Source organism: Anomalospiza imberbis, chromosome 4 (genome assembly GCF_031753505.1).
Source record: "Anomalospiza imberbis isolate Cuckoo-Finch-1a 21T00152 chromosome 4, ASM3175350v1, whole genome shotgun sequence".
Taxonomy (NCBI): domain Eukaryota; kingdom Metazoa; phylum Chordata; class Aves; order Passeriformes; family Viduidae; genus Anomalospiza; species Anomalospiza imberbis.
The window spans coordinates 28,172,123-28,198,807 of NC_089684.1; the positions used below are offsets into that span (position 1 = coordinate 28,172,123).

At 41.9% G+C, this 26,685-nt stretch overlaps 1 long non-coding RNA gene across 1 annotated transcript; it reads right to left on the bottom strand.

Moving 5' to 3' along the window:
- Positions 1–1,100: 1,100 nt before the first annotated feature.
- Positions 1,101–26,685, bottom strand: LOC137472500 (uncharacterized). Its single transcript, XR_010998226.1, has 2 exons — positions 26,578–26,685; positions 1,101–2,505 (listed from the first exon to the last, which is right to left on the bottom strand). It is a non-coding gene; the product is annotated as an uncharacterized lncRNA (long non-coding RNA).

Sequence of the window (26,685 nt, forward strand, 5' to 3'; positions counted from 1 at the left end):
GATCCCAACCTACATTTGTTTTCACTCTTATAAAGCAAGAGTGAGATCAGAGGAAATACTTATTGCTAATAAAATATTGATGTATTATAATAATAAAAAAAAAAAAATCTGGCCAATTATGATGACCTGTTTGTCGTGTTTTTGCAGGGCTCCTCTTGGTACCTGTGCCCGCTGGGATTTAGTTTAGCACATCAAAGTGTCTGTCAGGATCAGCATTTCTTCATAGTGCTAATAGGATCAGTTGAACACTAATTCCTCTTCAGTGTACATGTGTGGAGCATGCTAGAAAAACATTTTTCATTAAAAAAAAAGAAAGACAAATTTGTGCTGGAAGGGGAAATAAGACAGAAAAAATAGGAAAAATCCCTGATGGCTAGAACCTAACTAACTCAACAGAATTAATGAGCACTTGCTACAAAGTCTTCATAGATTCTCTCACAAGACAAATATCCTCTTTTTAAAGCTCAAAAATTACCTGTAACATTCTGCTTTTTGGTAGCATGATGTAGCCCTGTACCATCTCAGACAAGTCTCGTTCCTGCAAACGTCCCCACAACAGACACCTTCTGCACTCTGCAGACCATCTTGTCTATCCAGATGGAGGAGAAGGTGCTCTCTTCCTCACAGGCTTGCCATCCTGACATCACATTGAGTTGCCAGCTGTGCTGAGGCACCCAGATGGGTCTTGGATAATCTCTAGGTACGTCCAGTGATATCTGAGCCCAGACTCGCAGACTCGTAGCTCACACATCTGTTCTGAGCACAAATGTCCTTTCAAAGACAACCCTGGTGGTGTGGGGGAGACTGGGCCAAGAGCAGTCCTTGCCTAACGTGTCAAGTGCAGGACGTCCTTAAGCACTCGGAGAATTAGGGCACTGCTTGCCACTAAGCATGCTCATAACCATCCTGAAAGCTGAACTGCTCGATGCTATAAATAAATGGCTTCCCTTTTCCCCTGTGACTGTTACTGCATTTCCTTAAGCATCTCAGTTTAAAGTAAGCACAGACAACAACAATGCACTCAAAGGTGCCAAACTGTACATAAGGGAAAGGCATGTGCAAGAGTGCAAGCTATTGTGAGAGTCTGTCAGACTTTCAGGAATGTTTCTCTTAGTTTAATAATAAATAATCATAACACTCAAAGCACACATATTACATTAACAAGCACTGGATGACACACACACAAAAAAAAAAAAAGAAGCTCATTTTTGGCTGCTGAGACTTAGTTACACAAACTACTTGCCAGAACTGACAGCTAGAAAGAAGATGGGATGCATCTTCCTGCATCTTGGGGGCCTTTCATCTAATTTCCAACTACTGCGGGTGCCTCTCATTTCTCTACTCTCTTCTTTTGACCCATTTAAGTTGATATAGCTTCTGGAGTTATTGTGATAAGGATCACTAGGGTAGATGGAGAGATTGCAGCTGAGCGAGGACCTTCTAACCCAGAAGAAAATCCAATAACTTGACCAAGGTGCAGCTAAGACCAGAAGTCTGAGCAATAAGGATGGCCTGAGGGTATCCAGTGGTCAGGAATGGTCAGGGATCATCAAAATCATCAAGCAAGGAGAAAGGCAAACTTGGTAAAGGCACTCTTGGTAAAGGGAAACCACGGAGAACACAATATAACTGAGTCAAAAATAACACAGATAAACCAGGTATGAGGAAGAACAAGCCTTCAGCAGCAGAAAGCAAGAATAAAGACTTATCTACAGAAATGCAGCTACAATCAAGTAGTGGATTGAGCAGCCCGGAGAAATCGCTCTTGCCAAGGGAAGTTTTGTCAGACTTTTAAAGGACAAGAGAGGCAAGATTTTAGGCTCCCAGGCTCTTTGTTCTGTCAAGTTGTGGAGCTTTGTAGATCAGGACATAAGCAGATGGCTCCTGGCCCCTTTGGACAGAACATCTGTTATCCATGACAGCAAAAGTATTGACCCATCTGTGACTAGGCTGTGTCACTGGTGGTATTTCAATCCACAGAACTGTGTTGCTGTTACTTGGAGTATTCACTGAAGGCAAACACATCATAATGCACCCTTGCTCTTGTCCCACATCTTCTCACATTCTTTATGGTCTCAGAGATCCTGGCAGTGTCCAGTCGTTGCTGCTCCCAATTCACCTTCCTTTCCTTTTCCTTCTGGCTTTTCTTCCAGCTCTGGAAATCAGTGTGGCCATTTTCTTTTGCTCCACACATATGGCTTTGCATTTTGTTAGGTAGAAAATCATGCTGGCATTAATGTTGAGTTTGTTTTATTCAGCTGTTTTCCACTCCCATATGTACAAAAAGCTGCTTTTAATTCTCACCTCTCATTTTGGTGTTTATATATGCCTCTGCTTTTCTGAGTTATACTTGCTTTATGACCTTCTGCTCAGCCAGAAAGTTGGCAGGTATTTGCTACATTCCTATGAGGAATATTTCTCTTATCGTCAGCAAAACTGCCCTGGAGGTTTTTATCTGGATTGCTGGAGATTTTTATCTGGATTATACCTATGAATATGTTGTCCCTATGAAAGAAATGGGAGAAATTTCACTAGTGCTGGACTGCTTTCTGGGTCTGGATTTCTCAGACAGTTTCAGAAGCTAATGAATAATGAAGACTTGCCTCAAACAACAGAGACCATCAGGTGTGGAGGAGAGTACTTCAGAGAGGGAGTGAGGGAAGCAGGAATAGTTTTGCCTTCAGAAATGAATGCTGAGAGTAATATCATACCTTGACGCTTTACTGGCCACAGCTGGAAAACATTCTGCTGCTTTTTAAATATGAAAGTCATTGTATAGTTATATTTCATAATCATGCACACCTTACATTTTTAACATTGCTGGGAAGACTGTTTAAATGCCTCAGCACAGAGGGAGTGTTTGCCATAAAATGTCTCCTGAAGAGACATGGCCCACAAAGCTCAGGATGGTCTTTGCTGCCAACTGTCCTTTTAGTAAATGAATTCCCATCTGTGTGGGGTGAGGGCTGTGCTGAAGAATTTCACAGAAGGATCAGAAGATATTTTTCCACCAGAATTATAGTTAAATAAAATTTGGTGTAAACTCAGTCTGTCCAACTTAAACACCAGCTCCTCAGTTTTGCTAACTAGTTTGTCATAGTTATCATAGTTACACACACACACACGGTGCTTTGTATAATTTTTTAAACCTTTTAAATTACTGAGGACAAAAATAGTACACTGAAGTTCAGATTTTGCAATCAGAGCCTCTAACAGTAATGCTTCCCTACTGATTTCATACCATTTATGCTCAGTTGTACCTTCCATGCTGTTATATAAGAAAGCATGAGCACTATTGTACACTAGATTTAGATAATGCTTTGAATATAAACCTGATCAGACAGGAAGTTTGTACACATTTCATGGTAGGTCTGAAGGTCTTGAGCCATAGTGTGGAGCATGACCACATTACCCATTAGGTAACTTCTGTAAAAATGGAATCCCATAGTTTTGTGTTCCCTCACCTTCACACTAAATAAAATTTAAGCTCTTCTTGCATGCAGCCTTATAGCTACAGCATTCATCTAAGTCTTCTTTCTATTCTTTAGTCTGAATCAGGGCAATTTTTCTCTTTGGATGACTGCAACCCAGAGGGCAAGGGTATGAACCTGCTTCTTTTTTTTTCATCCAAAGCTGGTGTGCTAAACCCCATGAGTTTAAGAAAACAAATATGTGGAAACATCACTAAAAAGAATACATAGCTCAAAAAAGTTATGATGTGGCATACATAATATTCTCACAGCAACTAATTCAATCAGAAATGTTCCTACTGGTCCCTCTATAGTTTGGCTGAGGGCACCTCCTGTAAGCATCAAAGGAGGTTATTGTATTGCAGACCATGAAACAATTTCTTTGGTACAGCACAGGTGCCACTGCAGTAAATCAGGATGTCTCCATGCAATTTAACCAGTTGTGTATCTAACCCAAAGTGTCTCCATGTTTCTGTTACTTATTAAGGCAGAGGATGAATCACAGATATTTTGAGGGTAGAGTGTATACAATATTAAGTATGAGTAGCCCACAAATGCTTGCATGCATCCCTTGGACATTCACCCAGTAGCAGATTTGTTGCTTCCATTTGGAGCTGACCCAGCTCTGACAAATTTGCCTGGCCATGACTCTCAGCTGGGTTCCCCATTTCAGTCAAAAGCAGCTACACTTTAAAAGCCATCCAAGTTTGTTGGGAAAAAAGACTCCACATTCTGCCTTAAAATAAGTTACACAGATGGAAAAATACAGCCCAGGTCTTTCATCATTTGTTCACGTTGTACAGACAGGAGTCCTTAGTATGCTGGAGCAGAGCTTGGAGTACCACGGTTTTACAAAGTCAGAGTAAATTAGAAATAAAATGGATAAAATCCCGTCATAATTCACTGTTAAAGAATAATCATACAGCATCTGCCTTCATGTCTATAGCTGCATTACAATGAAGGACACAATCAGTCTCTCAAACATACATTGCTAGCTTAGCTTATCATCTCCTACCTCTCAAACTGATCCTTCTGCCTCTATTAAGTAGTTTTCCATTGACATTTTCTGTTCTTTTTCAATGCACCAGGAGCTTTTGATGACATTGGCTGTTACAGGACTTTCAGAACTCCATCTCTTTTCATATGAGGAAAATCTGACTTTCTGGCATCTTTTCTTCTGCATTTATCCTTACATGGTGCCAGTTTTTTGAAAGGACTGGATTTCTCTTAATGGATTTCTTTGGAGTTCCAGTCTGCTTCTGTAAAGCCCAGGAAGCACAGGTTGGGAGGAAGAGGAAGGTATTGCTGAACATGAGCCTTTTTTGAAATTTACCCTCTCTTAGGGTAGGGAAGTGAGGTGTGCTGATTTTGCTGAAATATTTTTAAAACTTCAGGAATGCAAAACTTTGAATTTAATGACATTTTTAATGGGACTTCTACCCATGAAGCACCTGTAATCTCTCCTTCTAATTTAACCCTCATTTTACGTGATGTACTTATTTATTTATTTTATCTAGCTGGTTTCTTTTTAACATCACCTATTACAAGGAAGGTTGTTAACCTGTTATAGGTCAGTCAAGTCATTATGCCCATCATCACCTTCTCTTGATATTATTGCAATTCTGAAATTGGTAGTAAGTCATTCTAGACTTCTTTTCCCAGATATTTTCTTCTGTTGTGATGCTGTTACAAAACTGCCTGGCTGCTTTCAAGCAGTCAAGATTTACATGTTGGATAACAAAAAACAAAAGGCAGAGTTTCCATAAGAATGCTATCCCATTCATCTTTAGGTTCACAATGGCACTAAAAGGAAAATACACAGGGATTTTCCAAGGCTGTAGCCCTTCAACCCCAAGTGCAGTGCTCACAAGAAAAGAGTCCCTTACTCATGTTGAGCTCAGGTGTTGCTAGCAGCGAGGGTCAGCTGGCACTCGGGAAGGACAAGCGTGGCCTGCAGCTTGCACGCTGCACTCCTCTGAAGGGCTGTGGCCCTAAAACACCCAGGTCATGGCATTTGCTGCAATCTCAAATGCAGTCCCCCACATGTTGCTTTAAGGTAACAATCAGGAGACAGCAAGAATCACAACTCCTTTAGCCAGTGATGATTCCCTCTCCATGCTCTAGCTAGGTAGGTAATAAGCCTCTGTCCTGGATTGTGATGTGTATCTGTGATTCAAGGCTGCTGTTTACTTGTTAATTGTCAGCACTTGGCACAGGTCTTGTGTTTGTGCAGCATTACCAACATCTATTTGGATGGTGTTACAGAATATGGTACAGCGTGGTCATTAACACTTCAAAGCCCTTTTTCTCTTAGCCACCACAAAAACACTGGTAGATTGAGAACTGCCTGAATGGCGTACTCAGGGTTGTGATCAGTGGCAGAGTCCACTTGGAGGCCTGTCACTAGTGGTGTCCCACAGGGGTCATTCCTGGGCCCAGTTTTGTTTAACTTGTTCAGCCATGACTTGGATGAAGGGGCAGAGGACCCCTCAGCAAGCTCACTGATGACACAAAGCTGGGAGGAGCGGCCAATTCTCCAGAGAAACGTGCAGCCCTTCAGCAGGATCTCAACAGGATGGAGAGATGGGCAGAGAGGAACAGTCTGAAATTCAGCAAAGGTAAGTGCAGGGTCCTCTCCTGGCAAAGAACAACCCCAGGCACCACCACAGGCTGGGGGCTGACCTGCTGGAAAGCAAGTCTGTATAAAAGGACCTAGGGGTCCTGGCAGACAACAAGCCATCCATGAGCCAGTGGTGCCCTGGTGGCCAAGAAGGCTGATGGTATCCTGAGGTGAATTAGGAAGAGCATTGCCAGCAGGTTGAGGGCGGTGATCCTGGCACTGTGCTCATCCCTGGTGAGGTGCATCTGGAATGCTGTGTCCATTTCTGGGCTCCTCACAGCTAGAGAGACATGGAGCTCCTGGAGTGACTCCAGACGACAGTGACAAGGATGATGAGGGGACCGGAAAACCTCTCTTAGGAGAAAAAACTGACACAGCTGAGCCAGTTTAGCCTGGATCAGAGAGGACTGAGAGGGACCTTATCAATGAATGTGATTAACTGAAGGGACCATATCAAAAGGATGAAACCAGACTCTTCTCAGTGCTGCCAAGCAATAAGACAAGAGGCAATGAGCACAGCAAGTTTCACCTGAACAAGAGCAGGTTACAGAGCACTGGGGCAGGCTGCCCAGAGAGGTTCTTGAGCCTCTCCCACTGGAGATATTCAAGAACAATCTGGGCACAATCCAGAGCACAGTGCTCTAGGGAAACCTGCTTGAGCAGAGAGGTTGGACCAGATGACTTCCAGTAGCCCTTTCCAACCCTAAATCACAGCATCTCAGAATCAGTAAAGTGTTGACAAGTAGGAATCAAAAGATTTTGATTGGTGGGACTGGTGAGAAGACCAGTAAGGACATGCCTAAATATAGGTGTATGCTTAAATACCCTCCTAAAGCTGAGCCCAAACATTTGCAGTTAGAATTTGAGCTGATTCTCAGCTCAGAATCCATACCCACGTTAGATTTTTACTGAGCCCATAATAAGCTCCTCCTTAATGCTGTGGCAAGGGACTAGCATACATTCACTTCTTATTCAAACACTTTGGAAATTATTTTGATTCCAGAACTAATTAACTGGACTATATCTTAATCATTCCTACTAGTATCATACAGGCATAAGCAAACTATCATATGATTCCCTACCAGCCTGATATATTTTCAATTTCAATGTAACTAAATAATTGCAGTACCAATTAGTTAAAATGTAAGTAGGAAAAAACATTGGATGGAGACATCTTAATTTAAATATAATCCATTAAGTAAAAACTGCTATTCTAATTAGTGATAATGTAGCACAATTAGGAAATAAAATTTGATTGGTACATTGGAATTTAAACTTAATTAGTAACTGCTATCCTAATTAGTAAATGTAATACGGTTCGAGCAGTGTTTTGTTGGGGGAGAAGTGCATGTACAGTAGAGAAGATGGTGAGAAAAGAGGTATTGAAAGAGCTGAGGTGGGGACTGTGGAGCACGGGAGTTCAGCCAGTGTCAAGCCCAAAGTCCTGTTTCTGAACCAGCACTGACCTCAGAGACGAGGAGTTCAATCTCACTCAAAAAAGCTGATGTGAAGGATGGTTTGCTGTCACCTTTGGGCAATCTCTCCCTGCAGTTAATTACTTCCACTGCCCAGATGGAGTGTCTCACTTTGACATCTACAGTTTTCTGTGTCCAGATCTGGACTGGTAAATTTTGATAAACTAGGGAAAATAGATGTGGAAGTCAATTAAACTGAAGAGCTCAGCATTTTGAATTAGGGAAATGCAGACTTGTCTGTGTAGTGCCCTTTATGTAGACATAAAGGCACTCCAATACCACGGGTCTGCAGTCTTAGAACAGGGAGGATATTGGAGGAAGGAGCTTGGGACCTAGCAGGATCTACAGTCTTCTTATAAAAATATTGTAACATTTCTTTCAATGGGAGAGGGGAGGTGAAAAAAAGTTTTGGCTGTTGTTTTCATTGAACTCACTATAATTTCAACCTCTTTTTCCTGGAAAATATTTCACCTAAGCCCCTTATTATGTACACATACTTAGCACCATTCTCCATTGTATTACTTTGCATTTATTGACACTGGATTCTGTCTGCTGTTTTATCAACCAGTCATTTAATGTCTTCAACAGTTCAATGGCAAGTTTAGATTTGTATTTCTGGACTAGCGTGAAAATACCAGAAAATTTTATTGCTCCTTTTGCAATCACTCCTTTTGCAATCACCTGTGACTATGCAGAACATACCAGGTCCTAGGAGCATTGTATAGATTGCCATTACGTCTTCATGTCATTACTTATCTTTTAAGAGAGAAAAAAACTATTTGGAATAAATGAATTACAAACAATTAATATATAGGAACAAGATAAGCAAATTAACTAATCTTTCCTCTCATCCCCTGATAGCTTTAAAAGACTGGTCAGAGAATCTCTGTCAAAAGATTTTAAAAATCTGGTACTTTGTATTGATTGGATTCTTGTTATTAATACACACATTGCAGACAGTTTCAATAGATTTGTATGGTAATGTCTTCTTTTTATAAAAACTGCATAGTTGTTTTTTTTTCCTTACTGGATCAATTTATCCAAATGCCTACTCATTCTTAATTAAAGTTTACATCAGATGCTCCAAGATTTACTTCAAAAATATTTGTTATATTTACCACTTACCATCCCTGTGGTACCAAGAGCTATTTAAAGAGTGCATGAAAAGAACAGAGCTGGTAGGTCAACACTTTCATACTTACATTCCTTGACACCTCTTGTGTGAATATTAGTTAGCTTTTGCAATTGGTTACTCTTCTTCCTGCTAATTTACTTGGAAACCTTTTCCATCAGTAATTTAATTAGAGTTAGATTGTCAGAAAAGCACCCCAGAAAGAGATGTTGCTATATGAGAAAGCTCCCTCACTTTACTCAAAATTAACTTTTTTAATGCCTTTTTATTACATAGTCTGATCCTCTCTGGGTGCCCCTGACTGTGCCTCAATCATTTATTATCCCTACAGTACTGACAACAACATCCCTTTTTCTGATGTATGTAGGAGGTGGAAAGTGCATTTAGCAGGCTCAGCTCCACACCCACCCCCCTCTCCCCCACCCCGTCATGGCTCTTCTTCTTAGAGTTTAGCATTTAACTTTCCAGAATTTGGGCATGTCTTTTTGTGTGTGGACATGAGTGTTGAAACATCATTTCTAGCTTTCCTTAGTGGGTTTTTTTACTGCACTGTTTGACTGTAATCCGTTTAATTTTTTTTTCTCATGGGTAACACACCGTTGCTCTGAGCTTCCACTTAACGCATTTATACTGTAATCCAAGAATTTGACCCTTTTGACTGTTCCTTTTATGTATTTATTCCTGTCTGGTTTGCCTAGATGGCTAGAGAGTAAGCTTTTTCATTCTTCAACATTCTCTTTTAATTCTCCCCTTTGAAGTGAAAAATGAAGCAGTACACTCTCTGTTCCTGAATGCAAAGGTGGAGAAGCAAAACACCAGCTTGCATCTGCCAAGCACAGTGTGGATGTTTTCTCTGCTCAATGTCTTCATGAATGGGTTACACAAATATCAATCAGGAATTTTATCAGGAATACTGGATTAGCTTTGAAATGAGGGTAAGGACTATTTAACCATAAATGTTTCCCTGCAATGCTGTTTTTCTGTAATTTTACAAAATATATGAAGGCAATAAACACCAGGGGAGAAAGAAAAGCCTCTCATGCTGAGGGTTAAGGCTGGTACAAGAGCAAATACATTCACCTAAGTCATGAATAAATTAAGACTGGCAATTCAGAAGATTGTTCATGTCGGTGAATAACAGATTTCCAATCAGAAGAGTAGGTTAGGAAAATGTAACTAGTTTTAACAGGGGGATTCCTAAATCCTTGGGTAAGATCACAAGACTCCCTTTTCTGTGGCAGCAAAGGCTTAATTTGCTAACCGGAAAAAGGTGAAAACTTTCCTAGGTGATTCAGGACATTTTTGTGTCCTTTTCTGTTAGAAGATCCTCTCCTCTGAAAACTTCAGTTTTTGCTCCCCAGCTTGAAAAACAGTTCAAGATCTGACTCCATTTTGGCAGTGACTTTGGCAACATAATTTACCACTGTCAGAAAAAAATTCAAAGGTTTCTTTTGTTTGTACCAAGTCTGCTACTCTATAATCTCATTTAATGTTCTGGACTTCTGAGTTATAAGACCAACCGACTTCCCCCTTGCCACCAAACTACTTCTATAATTTTCCCATGTGTCTTCCCCCCAGACACTTTTTTTTCCCCCACATCAAGCAGCCTTGGACCATTTAATCACCTCTTAGAGGAAACTGTTCCATACTACTGATAATCCTTCTTGCATTGCTTTAGAAGTTGCCCAGATCTGCTAGATCATTTTTGAGCTAGACAAACAAATTTCATGCAGCACTCAAGATGTAAAAACACCATGTATTTAAACAGCAACCTGGGGGGATTTTCTATTCACTTTTCCTAATAATTTTCAGCATAACTACTAACGAGGACCGAGCAGATGTTGAAGCTCTAAAACCTCTTTTCTCACTGGCAGCAGTGACTTTAGAGCCCACAACTACATGTGTAAATCTTTGAAGGTTTTTTTACCCCGTGCTGTTGTTTCCAATGTGTTTTTCACATCCTGCAGAAAAAAAAGGCTTTGAGTCACTCCAATTGGCAAATCGTCATCTGCGGCATATCAGTTCTTCCCTAATACAGACCGGAAGCCATCCACAGACAGACAGCTGCACCCACCCAGTGCTCCAGACAGCTTATCAACCTAGATTTGGGATTTGGGTTTTCCTATTGCATTACCCTCTCAGATTTCCATTCAAGAAAAGTGCACAACAAGCATCTGTTTAATACCACTCTAGTTAGCTAAATATTTAAGCACAAAGTAACCATTACACACCTAACAAATCTTTTTCTATTCAGCAGGATTTCTGCATTTGCTTGAATTTAAGTATAAACTTGGGCATTTTGCTGAGTGGAGATGCCTTCTTGAACAAAGAACAAATTAACCAAACAAACCAAGGAGATTTCCTAAATCCTAGGCTTTCACCTACTGGAAACGGGTTGAGTGTGTGCATAGCTTAAGAAATAAACAGATGAGGGAGTTGTCCATCGGAACTATTTTCTGCCAGCAAACATAAACACTGCTTTATTTTTCCTATGTGTGAATTGACTTGTATTATTTGTGCTTCACCTGAGTCAAACTTCACTGATCAAGAGATGCAGACCAAGGGAGAGAAAGGCAGTAGCAGCAGCCCACCAGGCACACACATTACCAAATTTGAATCGAGATAAAACATTGGCATTTCTCCCGAGAATGCCTCTCTGACCTTGGCTTACTGCCACAGGAGTCCCTTGAGGTGCATGCACATCCCATGAATTGCACTTATGGTTTTTAAAAAAATGTAATTATTGAGCTTTAGATTTCCTCTGATAAGTCAGTAATAAAGCCTGAATGCTGCCCTGCAGTTCTGCCTGCCCTTTGGCTGAGAGAATCAAGAGCTATTTAATCTACCAGCTTGTGTTTTAACAGGGAAGTGTTTCCTTCTGGTCTTATTGTACTGCCCAGGACATGGAAAACTGCACTATGCTTTGGGACCTACTGTAGGAAGACAGAAGTCTTACTGCAGGATTTCTGAGTGCTGGCACCACGGTACAACTGTAGGAGGCAGAGAAAACACAAAAGTCTTACCAAAAGGGGAAGGTGTTGCTGTGACTGGCAGCTGGAAGCCTGCATTGGGTTACGTATGTGTATATTTGAACAAGCATCAATATTTTACCAGTTGTGCACAGTACTGTTATTTCAAAAATCCTCTCCAAACTCCTTTTTTACTGTGCATTTGTATAGACTCTAGTGCAACAGGGTTTGGGTCCCTGACCTCAGCTCTGAGGTAAAAACTGTGATTCAAAGACTTAATGGGCAGCCAACAGATCCCTGCCAAACTAGTAATGCTTTTCTGCAGACTGCCAGGGAGACCAGGGGCACAGGTAAGTGGGAGTAAGGGTCTCTCTTAGAGTCACATCATGAACTAATGCTCGAGGGAAGAACATTACCTGCTTGCTCTGGGCTGCACAAATTGCATTTCTGCTACATCTGCATGAGCAGGAATTAGAGTTTGCCTCATACAATGGACCTGAAATAAGCAGAGTGCTCAGAGTGAAGGGCTTTTACCATTAGGCCCTAGTGGGTAAGTAGTATTTGTTCCTAGAAAATGATGGTCATGCCCTCTAAACACCCTTTACTATAATACATTTTGATTAAGCATTCTGATAAATCCCCTGATGAAGAGTCAGCCTGCCCTCATGCCACACTAAACACTGCGGAACAGCTCAGCTAATTTCAGCTGTCAAAAAATTAACTACCTAGACTCAGCAGTCACTGGGGTAGGCTGTGCTCAGGAGAGATTCAGAGCTCAGGGAGGCTTCATTTCCCTCAGAGCTACCTGCCTCACCACAGGAGAGGGTGATTCATCCTATCCTAAAATAGGTATGTAAACCTGGGATTTGCATCACGCTCTGGTAATGCTTTTCTCTCCTTCTCAGCTCCTGATGACTCTCCCGGGAGCCCAGATATTCAGCACTGACTAGCCCGGGGGCCAGTAGGCTGATTTAAGATAAGTGTCAAGCAATAAGCTTTTTCCCACCCCAAGTAGCCAACCACCTAAATTAACGAGTAGATTTTCAGAAGAAAGGTTTGCAGCTGTCAGGTCTCCTCCTCTGTGCAAGGCAAGTGCCATCCTTCCTTACAGGCAGGGCTCACAAGCAATTGCATTTCAGACAAGATTTTCTATCCTTGTCCCTGCCAAGCCACAGGGAGATGTTCATTTCGACATACAATGGAGTGTGGCTTTAGCATGTTCTGTGCAGAGTGTATTTGACATTTTAATTGATGTCATTTGTTAATTAAGAAAGATAAATGATGACAGGGAGAGAGGAGGAGATCTTATAAAGAATGAATAATAACCTTGTTCAAAAGCAGGTAATGAGACACTGGGTTAAAATTACGTAAGCACTTGCAAAAATGTCCAAATATTTTTCAGAAATTAGGTGCTGCCCGTCTTTTCCTTATCGCAGAAATGTCAGGGAGTGAAATTCATCAGCTACTTACAACATGTGCTCCATACTGAAGGATTTTCTAGCAGAAAAAGCTGTGCATCCCTGAGTTAAGCAACGGCTGGTCTCCTGCCACGGTGTGGACTGGAGCTCACCATTCCCTTTGTCGCTGCTTGCCATTACCACAGCTACCACCAAGGCAGAGGACAAGGTCACACCACTGCCAGGCTCAGTCTGTCCAGCCTGGGCTGGCCCCCAGTTTTGCACAGAAAGATTCCAGGCAGAAGCAACTTCCCCCAGCAGTGAGGAAGAAAACAGTGGAGTTGGTAGCATGATGCTCAACATCGATCCCCTTTTCAGATGCACCAGCAGCTGTGTTTGGGGCTTGTTTTCCCTAAATGCTGTCTGTGTGTTATGCAAAGCCCTTTAACAGAGGAGAACAGAGCAGAGTCTGTTAGCCAGGAGAGCAGCTTTGCAGAAAAACAGATCCAAAAGAGCCTTGGGTCTAGCTTCTTTCTGTGCAGATGCACATTTAAGCAAAGAAAAAAGGAAAGGCCAAGCAAAGGCTGGAGATATAGAAAAAGCAATTTTTGTCATCTGATGTAGGGAGTAGAGAAAAAAGCTGCCACATCCAAATTTCCATTGTCAATTCCTGGAAACAGAAAACTCCCAAGCTTGGTGTTTTGGACTGAGAAGGGCTTTTGACATCTAGCAAGAAACAGATTTCATCTAAACTCTCCTGTCCAGTTTGAAGTGGCACTTCTGTCTCCTGCTCCTCTGCCCACCCTGACAGAAGCACTGATACCAGTGCCAGCATCTGTGTAGAGCATACCAAAAGTCCCTATATGTGATAGAAACCAGGAAAACTGTACAGCTATGCTAGCTATTTACTATGGTCTATAACAAGTATATTTTGTTTGTCTCCTAGGATGGAAGGTGAGTTTCCATGTCCAGGAGCTCAGCAACCAAGCTGCAGTTTTGGAGGAGCCATCAGAGCACCCAAAAGATGCTGAGTCCCTATTCTGACTCTCCTGCAGAATCCGAGTTACACCTTGAGCATGTCTCTTGCCTTCCCCAGCTCTGAGTTTGCTTCAGGGGAGTGAGAAGGCAGCAGTGAGCATTAAAGCAGCCTTATCTGGACTCTAAGATGAGCACCAGCACTGGGGCAGTGGCAGGGATTTCCACACAAAGGTATACTGCAGATTTGCTAGAAAAGTTCATTTTCAACTTCTACTTAAAAAAAAACCAAAACAACAACAAAAAAAAAAAAAAAAAAAAAAAAAAACAAAAAACTTTGAAAATTAAAATTTTGGGGTGGTGATTAATACTAGCTCCAGACTGGTGCAGGCTGATTGTTTGTGGGTTTTTTCCTATTTGTTTTAGGTTGCTTACTCAAAGCACTCATTTGTTTACCTTGTTGTTTTTCACTCCTTGCATCTGTTCATTTGTTTAAGTATGAGCCTCTGTGTTTTCCACTTCTGTTTCCTTTCATTACAGTGGAGCATCTGCTTAGCACTTAAAAAAATAAATCAAAAATTATCTTATACCATGGAGCAGAAAGTTTTTGTAAACTATGAGTGAAGAGTGATTATTGTCTACATAATCCCTTTTATTATTACTATTCATTTAGACTTCAGTCTGACAATAATCTGCATGACCTTGACAAATATTTTTGGGGGAAAAAAGGTAGGAATTATGGCCTAAGAGAACATCTGAGAGAATCAACCCTCCCTGAAAATCAAGGAAACAAGACTATTGTCTTTCCCTCCCTCTGCCAGACATTTTAAATCCAGTATTGAGATGGGGATAGCCTGCAAAAGTTTACATTTTTCCCTGCTAGACAGAAATCCCAAGAGAAAATGAACCTGGCTAGATGTGACCTGGCTGCAAAACCTATGCAGAAAGCTCAGATGGGTATGTTTGTGCAGTGTGTCAAAAGAATTGCAGCATCACTGTCACCTTCACCAGCCCCCTAAACCTGGCCAAAACTCTCCTTTCATCCTTTACCAGCAGCTACTGAGGGCTCTCAGAGTCCTGTGCACTCTTCCCTCCCTATAGGAGGGGATCTGGGGAAAGCATCCCCATGCCCCTTTCCCTCCCTGCCTGCACAGGCAACCTCAGCCCTCCCTGGGCATGGGGACACACCATGAGGAATGTCATTTGACCCAGTGATATTTAGAGGAAATTGTCTTGCTGATTAAAGGTAATATGCAGTATCTGTGGAAAAGATATCAAGAGCATGGTGACGTAAGGCTGAGTGTCCTCTCGCTACCTAGCAGCTGCAGGCAAGAGTTATTCATTAATGTAATCAAGTCACACAAAATTCCATGACAATGTTGGGGAGTTTTGCACGAGTGATTAAACCAAACAGCAGGTAGATGAGCCTCTGTCAGGTTTTCTAGCAACTGCCTGAATTGCCTCTAGGTTCAAGTTTAGGTCTAAGAGGTGATCCTGTTACCAGCAATCCGTCACAAGTGACTCTGAATTCCCTTTCCCCATCTCTCCCTGGTGCCATCCAATAAATCTTTAAAAAAGCAAGCAAACAACCCCAAAAAACCTTCCACACAGCAACACCATTTGGACATCACCACATTAGGAAACCCCAGTGCCTAAGATGAAATATTCAGATAAAAAGCACTTGGGTTGAGTTGAGGATGGACCAAAACCTTGTGAATCAAAATAAATTCTCTGTGTGTTCCCGCCTGTTTATGCAAACACTTCTTTCTCCACTCACAAGACACAAGAAAAGGAAGAGTTTCTACATAACAAGATAACACTTGTTGCATAAAAGTACTGTTCTTCTAATTAGCAGAGATATTCATGGCAGTGAGTGGAAGAAAGCTTTTTCCCTCGCCCTATTATGCTGTAAAGATGTGCTATCATTTAGAACATCACTTAATTAAATACTAGAAACGAGGACACTTTGGAATTGAATAATTCTTTTCTCCAACAAATTTTCCTAGTGTTCAAATATTGCTCTGAGAAAAAACCCCTAGCCTTGTCACAGTCATCTGGTATTTAATTGGTTTTCTATTTAGTTCAGTATTAAAGCATGAACTTTGAGGAAAAATTAATTTATTGCTCTCCAGTGTGGACAACTGGCAATGAGTGATTGTGTGGAAAGAAAGAAAACAACTCCAAGCCTTTTTAAAGCCCAAGATCTGATCTTGGTATCATCTCTCATCTTTTACAAAACTCTAGCTGACACGGGAAGTACATCTTTTCTCTGTTAGCATTAAAAAGTAAACTGAAGGTAGGATTTTTCAAAGGCTCTTCTTGCTGCTCTCTTGATTCCCATTGAAACCACTGGTAAAATTCTTTACTCCCTGCTCAGAGACCAGAGCATGCCAAGCACATCTGAGCACCCCACATACACAAAAATCAATAAATGCTGGTTTTTATCATCTAGACTGTGTCAGGTCAATGATGTGGAGACCCAAAGGTCACCTTGACCAGCCAAATCCACTGGGGGGACTCCTCCCTTCGAGTTGTCTCTTTAGCCCCACCACACAGCTCTTCCCATGGTGTCATTTTTTTGGGAAGCAGGAAACATCTTGCTGGTGATGCCTTTTCCTTTCAGCTTTGCTCCTATTCAGACAGCTGTGGAAGAGGATAACTAGGATTCCCCATGGCAGGAGAAGGGAGTGGTGGGATTACTTTGGCCTGTCACAGTGCACAGGGCAACACCAACCTCCATGCCAGGGCTGGGCAGAGCTACCTGGAGCCAAACTGGGAGTCAATTGCAGGAGCTGGCAGGGCATTTGGGGGCTGGCCTGAAGGGCCACCACTGCACTACTTTTAGACAGTAGGCATAGGCACAAGCCAGATCAGTTGGAAAGTGATAACAAGACTTGTATTGACACAGGAAGAGAGGGCTTAATACAGGGGATAAAGGACAAAGACCATCTCAGGCATCCAGGGAAGCTTGATTTTACAGAGCAGCTGCTGTCCCCATCCTCCCCTTGCAAGTGTCTTACACAGGTGTGTCACAGAGATGCCGGTCCCCATCCCTGCTCCTGCATCAGTGATGCCCCTGCCAGGCAAGGCTGACTGAAGGGAAGTCACATGTGTGAGAGTCTATTAACTGGAAAAAGCCCTCACAGCACATGCCTCTACCAATGTGCTCCTAGAAGAAAGGCAGATTGATAGGGATTTTGGCCCAGTGCTAAAACCTGGTTAACAAAGACAAGGTGAGTCACAATTTCTGAGCACCTGTGGATCACTGTAATAATGAAAAACTACAGCCTAACTTGTTTTATTTGTCTGGTTATCTTACAGTAGCTAGCATGGACTAGGGACAGCACTCTTCCTGGTGAGAGGGAGTAAGAGATGGAACAGGGATCAAAAAGGTGCTGCAGAATCAGTGGAGAGTTAACACACAAGGAGACTGCAGTCTCTTCATTAGCACCAAATAAGAGCAGTTTTGAAACACATGAAATACTTTGCTGCACCATCTGTTTTGTCCAGCTAAATTCTCACATTAATCATCTTTATTCCTTGTGAGTAATTCCCTTATGGGAAATCTACTGAGCATGTTTAAATTTATTAAAACTATCACAGTTTATTAAGAGTCCATACCCAGTGTCTTCTGACTGACACACCTGATAAAGGGAAGAGAAAAACAGCTGTAATCACAAAATGGTTTCTCTCATCTCTGTACCTCCCAGTGTTACTCATGACAGTAGTGGGTATTGGTTGCAGTGACATTTCTTGCATGCCCACTGCAGTGTGCCAAGCACCATGTTTCTCCAGAAACCATGTGCCAAAACTTTTAGAAGAGATGCAGATATGGTTACATCTGGTTTAAAGAGGAAAGCTCTCACCTGCTCTCCTCTAAGCTAAAGTACATAAGCCCATCCCTAATTTTTAACATAGACAAATTTACCAGCCAGCCTAGGCAGGCATCAGCCACTTGATCAACTCCGGATCACATCTCCCAAGACAGCAAAAAAGACTTTTTGCCTTCATTACTCTGTGCAAGCAACCAAAAGGAGGCAAAGAACAAGGCTGGAACCAGGAACATTTGATATATGCCAGGACTTTGTATTCCAGAGGTCCTCACAATGTTCATCTCTGATAGGACAAGGAAATACTGAAATACTGGTTTCAATTAAGTTTGAGTTTCAGCTGCATCAAAAGACAGGGAATTTTTAATGACAGAAGAGTGAATAATTTTCTGGTATGAATCATCACACTATCTCAGTTTCCTCTCTTATATTACAAATACCAAAACATTTTTTTCTTATCAGTAAGAGAAATTACTTAATGCGTATAAAGGGATGTCAAGCCACTGCCAAAGACTGAGCAAGACTGCAAAATCCAAGCCCCTTCTCTCAAGCCTGTCAAACCCACAAGTGCTATCAGAGGAGGAGCTGTGCTATCCCGTCAGCCACACTGGCAACACAAATCCATCTCACACCCTTGGCTGGAGCCACCCTTGTGGCTTCACCACACCCTTAGCTGCAGCAAGGGCACTGCAGGGGCATGGCTCTTTCTGCCCCCTTTGCACCAAGACCAGTAACCTCTGTGAGCTGCCACATCCCAAGTCCCCAGCTTTTGTCCTCCCTAGACTGCAGCCCAGAGCTGTTGGGCTCATGCACACTTTAGTAAAGCTTGGTTTGCACTGCACAGAGAAATAGGAAACTTGAGCATAGCTGGGTTTTTCCAGCCAAAAGCCAACACAGAGGCAATTATGCCTGCAAAACTCCCTTTGCAAGCTGAACACACTCCATCCAGGCAACCTCTTTAATCTCTACTGGCTAGTTACTCCCTGCTGAATAAGCTTACTTCTCCTTGAGGGGGTTGCCAGCCTAACTCAACTCATGTGCCTAAACTGGCAAAACCCACTGAAGTGTAAAGAGTCCATCCAGAGTTCAGAGACCCATTCCTGGGTAATTGGCTTCCATAATGACACATATGCACACAAATACGAAACACAGGAAAGCTTCCTCTCAGGTTTGCTCAGAGTACATGCAGCTTTTCACCTGTGATGAATAATAAAGAGCTTGTCCTTTTATTCCCCTGCCCATGAATTAATCAGGTAAGGAAAAAGGGGGATCTGGATGAGTGCCATGGGCTAAAGGATAAAAATCCCATGCACACACACACAGAGCAGGGACATGCAGAAGTGCCATATGGAGAGTAAATAAGCTGTAGTGACCTTCTCGGGCTTTATCAAGTATTCATGGGAAGCAGGCTCATGGGGATACAAAACTAATAATAATGAACCCACCAGTATGCTGGCATGTTCTGGTTCTCCCTTCTGGCAGCATTTCCTCCCCATTTGCATGCCAGATGCCTGTCAGCCCAGCAGCCCAGCCTGCCCGGTGGCCTTCAGCCCTCTGCTATTACTTGGAGCTAAAGCAAAGGAGGGTGCAGCCATGTAGAGGATTTATTTGTATCCAGGCCTTTTTAAATAGAAAAGAGCAGACAATGTCAGACCTTCAGGGTGGGAGACATGGTAATCCATGGACTCTGCTAATTTAAAAGGTGAAGACCAGCACCTTGCAATACCAGTGTCAAATTTTATACTCTTGTGCCTTCAATGAAAACCTTGGATTTTTTTTCCAGCCTCTGAGGAGAACGGCCATTAGGCACTTTCTGGAGATCAGGGAGGGCATATGTTACCAAGTTAGTGACCTCAGACATGAAAGGAGTCATCTTATTAGAAGCTGGCCATTCAACCATAGCAAATTACATTTCTTGAAGGATTTCAGCCTTGAATTTTCATTTCACAATATATTTCAAAGGAAAAATGGGACACCCTAAACAGATAGCTGGAAGAATGAACTATGCAAGATGGGATGGTTTTTCTAAAGGACAATGATCTATTTAAAAGCAACACAAATACACTGAATGGAAGCAGTCCAAATTATGTTGATGTGACTACTTAAGAAAGCTAAAAGCAGGCAAGTCTTTGCATCATCAGTGCTTTTAGTTTTAATCTCTCATAAGTATAGCGAAAAAATGGCAATGTTGTCATTTCTTTAAAGACAGTGGTAATATCTTGAATTTGGTATTCTTTGCTTCTCTTTGAACTGTTTTTTTCTCTCTTACAAACTTCAGATCTCAAAAATGTTATTTTAAAATAACAGATGTAATTGCCCAGAGGTGAGATAGAAAGGAGACATGGACAACCCCTATGAAGACTGAGGGCAAGAATGGCTGGACAGCCTCTATAAAAGCAACCTGGTCACCAAGAAAAACAGAATTGGATGTTTTTGAGGGCTTATATGTTGCAGAAAGCAACTTAGGTCAGTTGCAGTAGCTACCTGAAGGTGAACATTACAGCCATTTCAAAGAGATTTGGTGAGCTCAGAAAATATTTATGGCTATGTAGGGGTAGAGCCAAAGCCTTCTCGAGTTGGCATCCCCCCAGCCTTGCCCCACTGGACAGCAGGGGTTTTCCAGGGTGAACAAACCACTCTACCACAGAGCTGCTGCTGTGATTTCCCCCCTACACTTTAAAATTACTCTTGTATCTCTCACTTTCTCAGGCTATAAAGTGTCCCTGTGATAAGTTAAACAGTGGTGCTTGTTTAACACTGAAATCTATAACTTGTGCTTGGGTGGCTGGGAGTAGGGTGAATATATGTCATGGGATAAACTGCATTTCTCTTGTACTTTTAACCACCTCCTTCATGCTTAGCCCATTAATCCAATATATATGGACAGACTTCTTATATTCCAGGCACCTGAACAGGTCCTGCTGCTAATAAAGAAACCCAAACAAAATAAAGAAACAGGGATAAAAGCAGATTTTTTTTTTCTTTGCCCTCATGTGAAATTGCTTCAAAACGCAAATGAATGTGGTTTTCTTATTGGTGAATAAATTGGTATTACAGTGCTGGGAAATGCTGTGTGAAGAAGGCCAAAGAGGAGGCAAAACAAAACTCAGCCCTTCAAATACTTCGGGGCGGGGGGGAGGGGGCAAAGCTTGAGGAAAGAGGCAAAAAGATGGTAGGAATGGATGGAGATCTGTGAGGTTCCAGGGATGAATGGGAAGACGAGGACAAGGAGGCAGCCATATACAACAGGCAGTGCAATGGCACATTAGTGATTATTAACTAATTTTAACCCTCACGGCGTTTTGCTCTTACTCATTACACACAAGAATTTTTCCTCATGAGCAGGCACAGGCACTAAGGCATACGCCTGCATGCTAACTTAAGACCAGCATCCATCACCTTGCCAGAAGCAGTCTCTGCCTTCAGACTGGCACACCAGCACACATGTTATAAAAACATCATGCTACAATTCCTTATTTTGTCCAAACCAGCTCCCCATTCCCTGCAAACACAGGGTTGAATCCCATCTGACCCATGGGAACACGACACGCTTCAGTTTTAATTCAATCCAACCTTTCCGCTTGCTTTGGTGTTCTTTGCTCAATGTCACAGCAAGAGCAACTTCCTGATTGCCTTGCTACATGTTTATAATTAATTTCTCTCAGGAGGATTACAGCCAATATTATTACCAAACGCATTTCCTAAGTATTGAAGCAGGATTGGTTCCAAAAAATACACGTGATTTATTTTCTCCCTAGGGAGCAGACGTTTGTAAGTAGCAGATTACTGACATGACACAACCAGAAAGCAAAACATAATAGCAATTAATACAGCATTGTGAAGGAAAGCCTGCCTGCTGCACAGACCTCTCAATAGCAGCAAGCTGACAGCACCCATGTCACAAAATCTGTCTCAGGACTCAAAATATCGAGAAAGATTAAGAATAAGAGTGTGGGATTTAAACTCCTTGCAGCAGAGACTATCCTTTTATTCTGCTTTTGAGCAGCACTGGGCAGGCAGAGGCCCTGCCCTACAATGGGTGCTACGAGCATCAGCACTAGGGATGAGGGGTAACGCACGCCCATATTAAAGCACCGTGGGTGTTTAAGAGGAACCAAGGCCTTTTGATAGGCTAAGTTGCAGAATAAATTTCACTTTTTTCCTTTTTTAAGCCGTCTTTTCTTCAGAGAGAAAAAGAAGAGAGGTATTTTTCCTTCTTCTCTTAAAAATTCATGAAGTGCCCCCTCTTCCCCTGCTTTCCATACTCTTTTGCTTAAAATTCCCTCAAATGTGTGACACAGTAACTTAAGCTGAGATTGTCCTTAGGCAAAAGTAGCTTTTGCTAGGAAAACTGGCTTCTGGAGAATATACCTTTGACCAGCCCTGAAGGAACAAAACAAGTGGCCATGGCATGATTTTAAATCACTACTCTCTTAACACAAATCACAGGAACATGTGTCGTGGTCCTACTTAGTTCAATGACCATTTAGCCCTATGCTTACCTGATGAGCTGCTCCGTGAAAGGAGTAGAGGGGTTTTGCTTAATCAAAAAACACTGCCTTGCCAACCTAACCCAACAGGTGCTTGCCAGAGGCATCTCTGCATACACAGAGAGAACCACAGCATTACAGCAAAGCTTCAGCTCACCTGGCCTGGCAGCCAGATGCCCCCTTCAGCACAGCTCCAGGTCACATCCCAGGCTCTTCAGTGAGGGTCCTCCAGGAAATAGTTTGTGCACAGCTCATCTTCTCCCCCAGGGCTGCCTTTACGCACTGGCACTGCAGGCTGAAAAGGGCACTGCAAGGTGCCTGTGGCTGACTTGGTGAACCTGAGCCCTGTAACTCTCCAGCCACTCTCCCTCATTAGCTCCAAAGACAACACAAGGACGGTGATGAAGCATGGGGGCAAACCAGGCACCCTGAAACCCAGAGCTGCAAAAAGCCATGTAAATGAGGGCTGGCAAGCCCCTGCTTGTGGGTGATTTGAAAATCAGTTCCTAATTGCCCCTGCAAATATGACCTCAATTGTTTCCCAGACAAAAAAACTTGAGATCTTGTGCAAGAAAACTGCTTTCACTAAAAAATTACCACTGAAGATTTTCAGCTCTTCCCAGCAACACATGACCAGCAGGGTTGAAAAGAAATAAAGAGGATCTGCCAGAGGATGGGAAGATCCCTCCATTCCTCTCGAATTTATTCACCCATCTGTATAAACAGCACTTAAAACTTGACTAGGTGAAGAAGGTAGTCTGCAAATGTTGGTAAAACATTTTTCAAGGCACAGAAAGGAGAGAGAATCAAAATTTTTAAAGTGTGATTTCCCCTATTCCATTGTAGCTTTTACAATTGTTTCTATAGGCAAGCATGGGGCTGATGATAATTGGGGCTCTGCTTGTAGAAATTCTGGACATTGTTGAGATCTTTTCACAGATATCCCAGTTATTGCAGCATGAAAACTTTCACTTTAAGAAAGTGTTCCTGCCTGTGAAAATCACTTTTTTAATCTTGAAATAACCCCGATAATAGATATAGAAACTTTCCACCTATGCTTTCCAGCATAATGACCTACAAGTTTTTTAGAACCTAATTAAGAATGTTAAAGTGTCAACAGCCTTAACCTTTTCAGTACCTGACGCAGAATATCCCACCCAGTGCTGGCAGCCTGTGGTTGCCACAGTTGCCTTTGATGAGCCATGCATTTGAAAGGATGGCATGCTACAATTAACTCTGTGGGTCTGGACTGTGAAAAGAAGTGCTGGGATGGCAGGAAAAAGTGAACTCTTCACCTCCAAATTATACTAGCGGGACTGATTATGGTAATGCCAATTTAATAATACAACAGTAAGCTTGTTCTTCCCCTTTCCTGACTCAAAAGTCCACTTCGCTTCACAGTGTCTTTATTTTGATAGCAATGAACTTGGAGCCTGGCTCTCAGCCAGGTTTGCGAGCTTTTCTTTCCTATCTTTTCTTTTTTTTTTTTTTTTTAAGTAAACTTCCCTCAGTAATGAAAGTAAATCTTTGATATAATCATGACAGCAACCCAGCTTTTTTTATATAGCACCGGCTACCATCAAATTATGGCTATTTAACTGGAGAACTTCTGGATTTTGGTCTTAACTCTTACAGTACTAGCTGGGAAGACACCACTGTATTCAAGTCTGGTTCATCTTCTCTCATGTCCTTTTCAATTGGGTTAGTGGGTCAGGTGGACCTATTGTCTCACCCTGTAGGACGATTCTTCCAATTTTCAAGACAGAACAAAAGTCACTGGACTTTTGATTTGGCTTAAAATTTTTTTTCCAAATGCCTCAAAGTTTGCCTTATCTTTTCCTTAGTTTAACTAACTGAGAAGATTTTCCAGTTTGTGATGTCTTGGGTTATGGCATGGGTGTGCATTGATTTTGTAGTACATGGCAGTGGCTGCAGCTTATCAGAAGTGTACAAATGTAAATGCTTCCCTGTGTAGCCTACAAAGTAGGGGGAACTTGAAATCATTAAGGACAATTAAAAAAGAAACAGATTTGTTAATAACTTGACTGCTTCCCTAAAAGCCTTAGAAAGATGAATTTCTGTGTTTGTGAAGGCAGAGCAAGAGGGTTTTGCTTGCTTCCTCAGCACTATAATCCTGAATGTCTCCCAGCAGCAACAGCAGAGTTTTATATTGAAATTTGAAGTCATGAATAGCTCATGTTTAAAAAGGCAAGTTGGTCCTCCTGGAATCAGGAAAAAGGGGCATGATTTCAAAAATAACACATTTTGGGTTGTCTGTGTTATCGGTCTTTGACATCAGTTTTTTGGAATCACATATTTGAGTTTTCTTCCTACAGTGTAAAAGCAGCCCCCTAGCTAGCAGGACTCCTAAGCTTTGGGTCTTCCTACCTCCTGTCTGCACTTGTAGCATTCCTAAAAGACTGCAGAAACATGGCGTAATCCTTAATGGGGAGGGTGGTTTTTAAAAGGTGCCTCTGGTGGATATGACTGCAGGTCTCCACCCTCCAAGTGGCAAAGCTATTTTTGCACTGTGTTCCTCTGATTTAGGTTCATAATTCCTGTGGTTTGTTTCTGTTTGTGGTTTTTTTGCATCTTCTTTCACCCTCTGGCAAAGAGTTACAAGGACAGGAGAATGAGGCATGTCCTGTGGGTATCTCTGAGAGACACCTGCACTCTTTTTGTCATAGGCTGACCTCATTAATGCTAGTAACACCTGTTTATTCCCACATTTATAAGTGAAGGCCCACTTCCCTATGTACTCTCTAGAGAGAAATACTATTTTATGAATTTCTAGTCAATTTTATGTACTGATACCTAAAACTTATTCTAATTAGTCTCAGCTTTAATAAGGAAATGAGTGAAAAATCATCATGTTATGACAAATGAAGATGGACCAGTTGCAATCTCTATCAAGCATATACATTACCCCATATAGACCCATCTCATAACTATAACTGGCTAATCTGATTGCTTGAGTCCAATTATTTTAAATACTCCTGGCAATCAATAGAGATTCATCCCTATAAACCTATTTGACCCCTTTCCTCAGTGAGGCATGATTACATACATAACAGTCCTCTATTAACCTTTGACAGAGGCAGAAATTAGTGATCAAGTCTGACATACAAGTGATGGAAAGTTGCCAAGCAGTCTCAAAAACATCCATCTTCAGAATGAACCCAACACTGTGGCCTTCTAAGAGAATAGAAATTCACCTCACAAGGTGGATACTAAAAGATAACAGAGGCTTCATTGATCTTTCATTTCTCCCTCATGCACCATAGTTAATTGCAAATGATAAGAGGAAGAGCATTCAACATAAGCAAAGCCTTCCAATATTAACCTCAATAAGTGAATTAAGCAGCAATACTTCGCATAAAATTAGAGATCACTAATGGGTCAAGAAATGCAATTCATTCTCGCTCTGGGCAATCAGAACTCTCTTATGATGGACCTCTGCAACTTACTGTGAGCCTGGTAATTGCTGCCCATTACTGCAATAATCAGAGTCTGACCTCAGGGATGAACCATACCAAACCCTTGGGACGAGCCACACCAAAATCCTACTGGATTTCAGTGGCATCAGGGCAGCAGCCTCCACCAGCAGTCCCATCCTTTGAAACATCCCAGTCAACAATTCATCCTATGCTCTTGAATAAGACTAAGCCATTTAAACTGCTTCCAGAAGAGCAAAGGGTTAAATCCATCCCAAGGCTATCCTGTTGAAATAATGATAAATCTGGAGCAGTGTTAATTAACAACTGCAAGAGATTCTTTTCCTATTAGCATTAAAAAACCCATGACTATTCACAGGCAGCTGTATTTCAGCAGTAAAGGTGTAATTGATATTGAAAATTTCCACTTAGCTTCTGAATCTCTTAGGCATTGCAAAGCTCAAGGGAGAGAGTAATTCTCTTTCTACAGGGGAAGGCATCAAGAGCAGCTGTGCAGAGGTCAGTGAAATAAAGCTAGTGGAGAAAGAGACACAAAGCCTAGAGTAGTAAATATAATCTTATTCCCTATCCCAGTGCAACTTGGTTTTGCGTCATGGGGAATTTGTCATACCTGATTCAAAGGTCCAGGGATGCTAATAAAACAGCCTTAACAGAAGCCAATGTATCATGCTTTGAAAAAACCAGAAACACCCAGAACCTGTGAAAATATTCCAAAAAAACCCACCAACCTCTACTCCTGATAAAAAAAGAAAGAACATACCTACAAAAGTATATTGCAATGCAGGAAAATTCCATCACTGTCTCTCCCACACTCACTGTGCTGAGCACTGGCTCACACAGGTTCTCTGAGGGCTGTTATAGAGCCCTGGGTG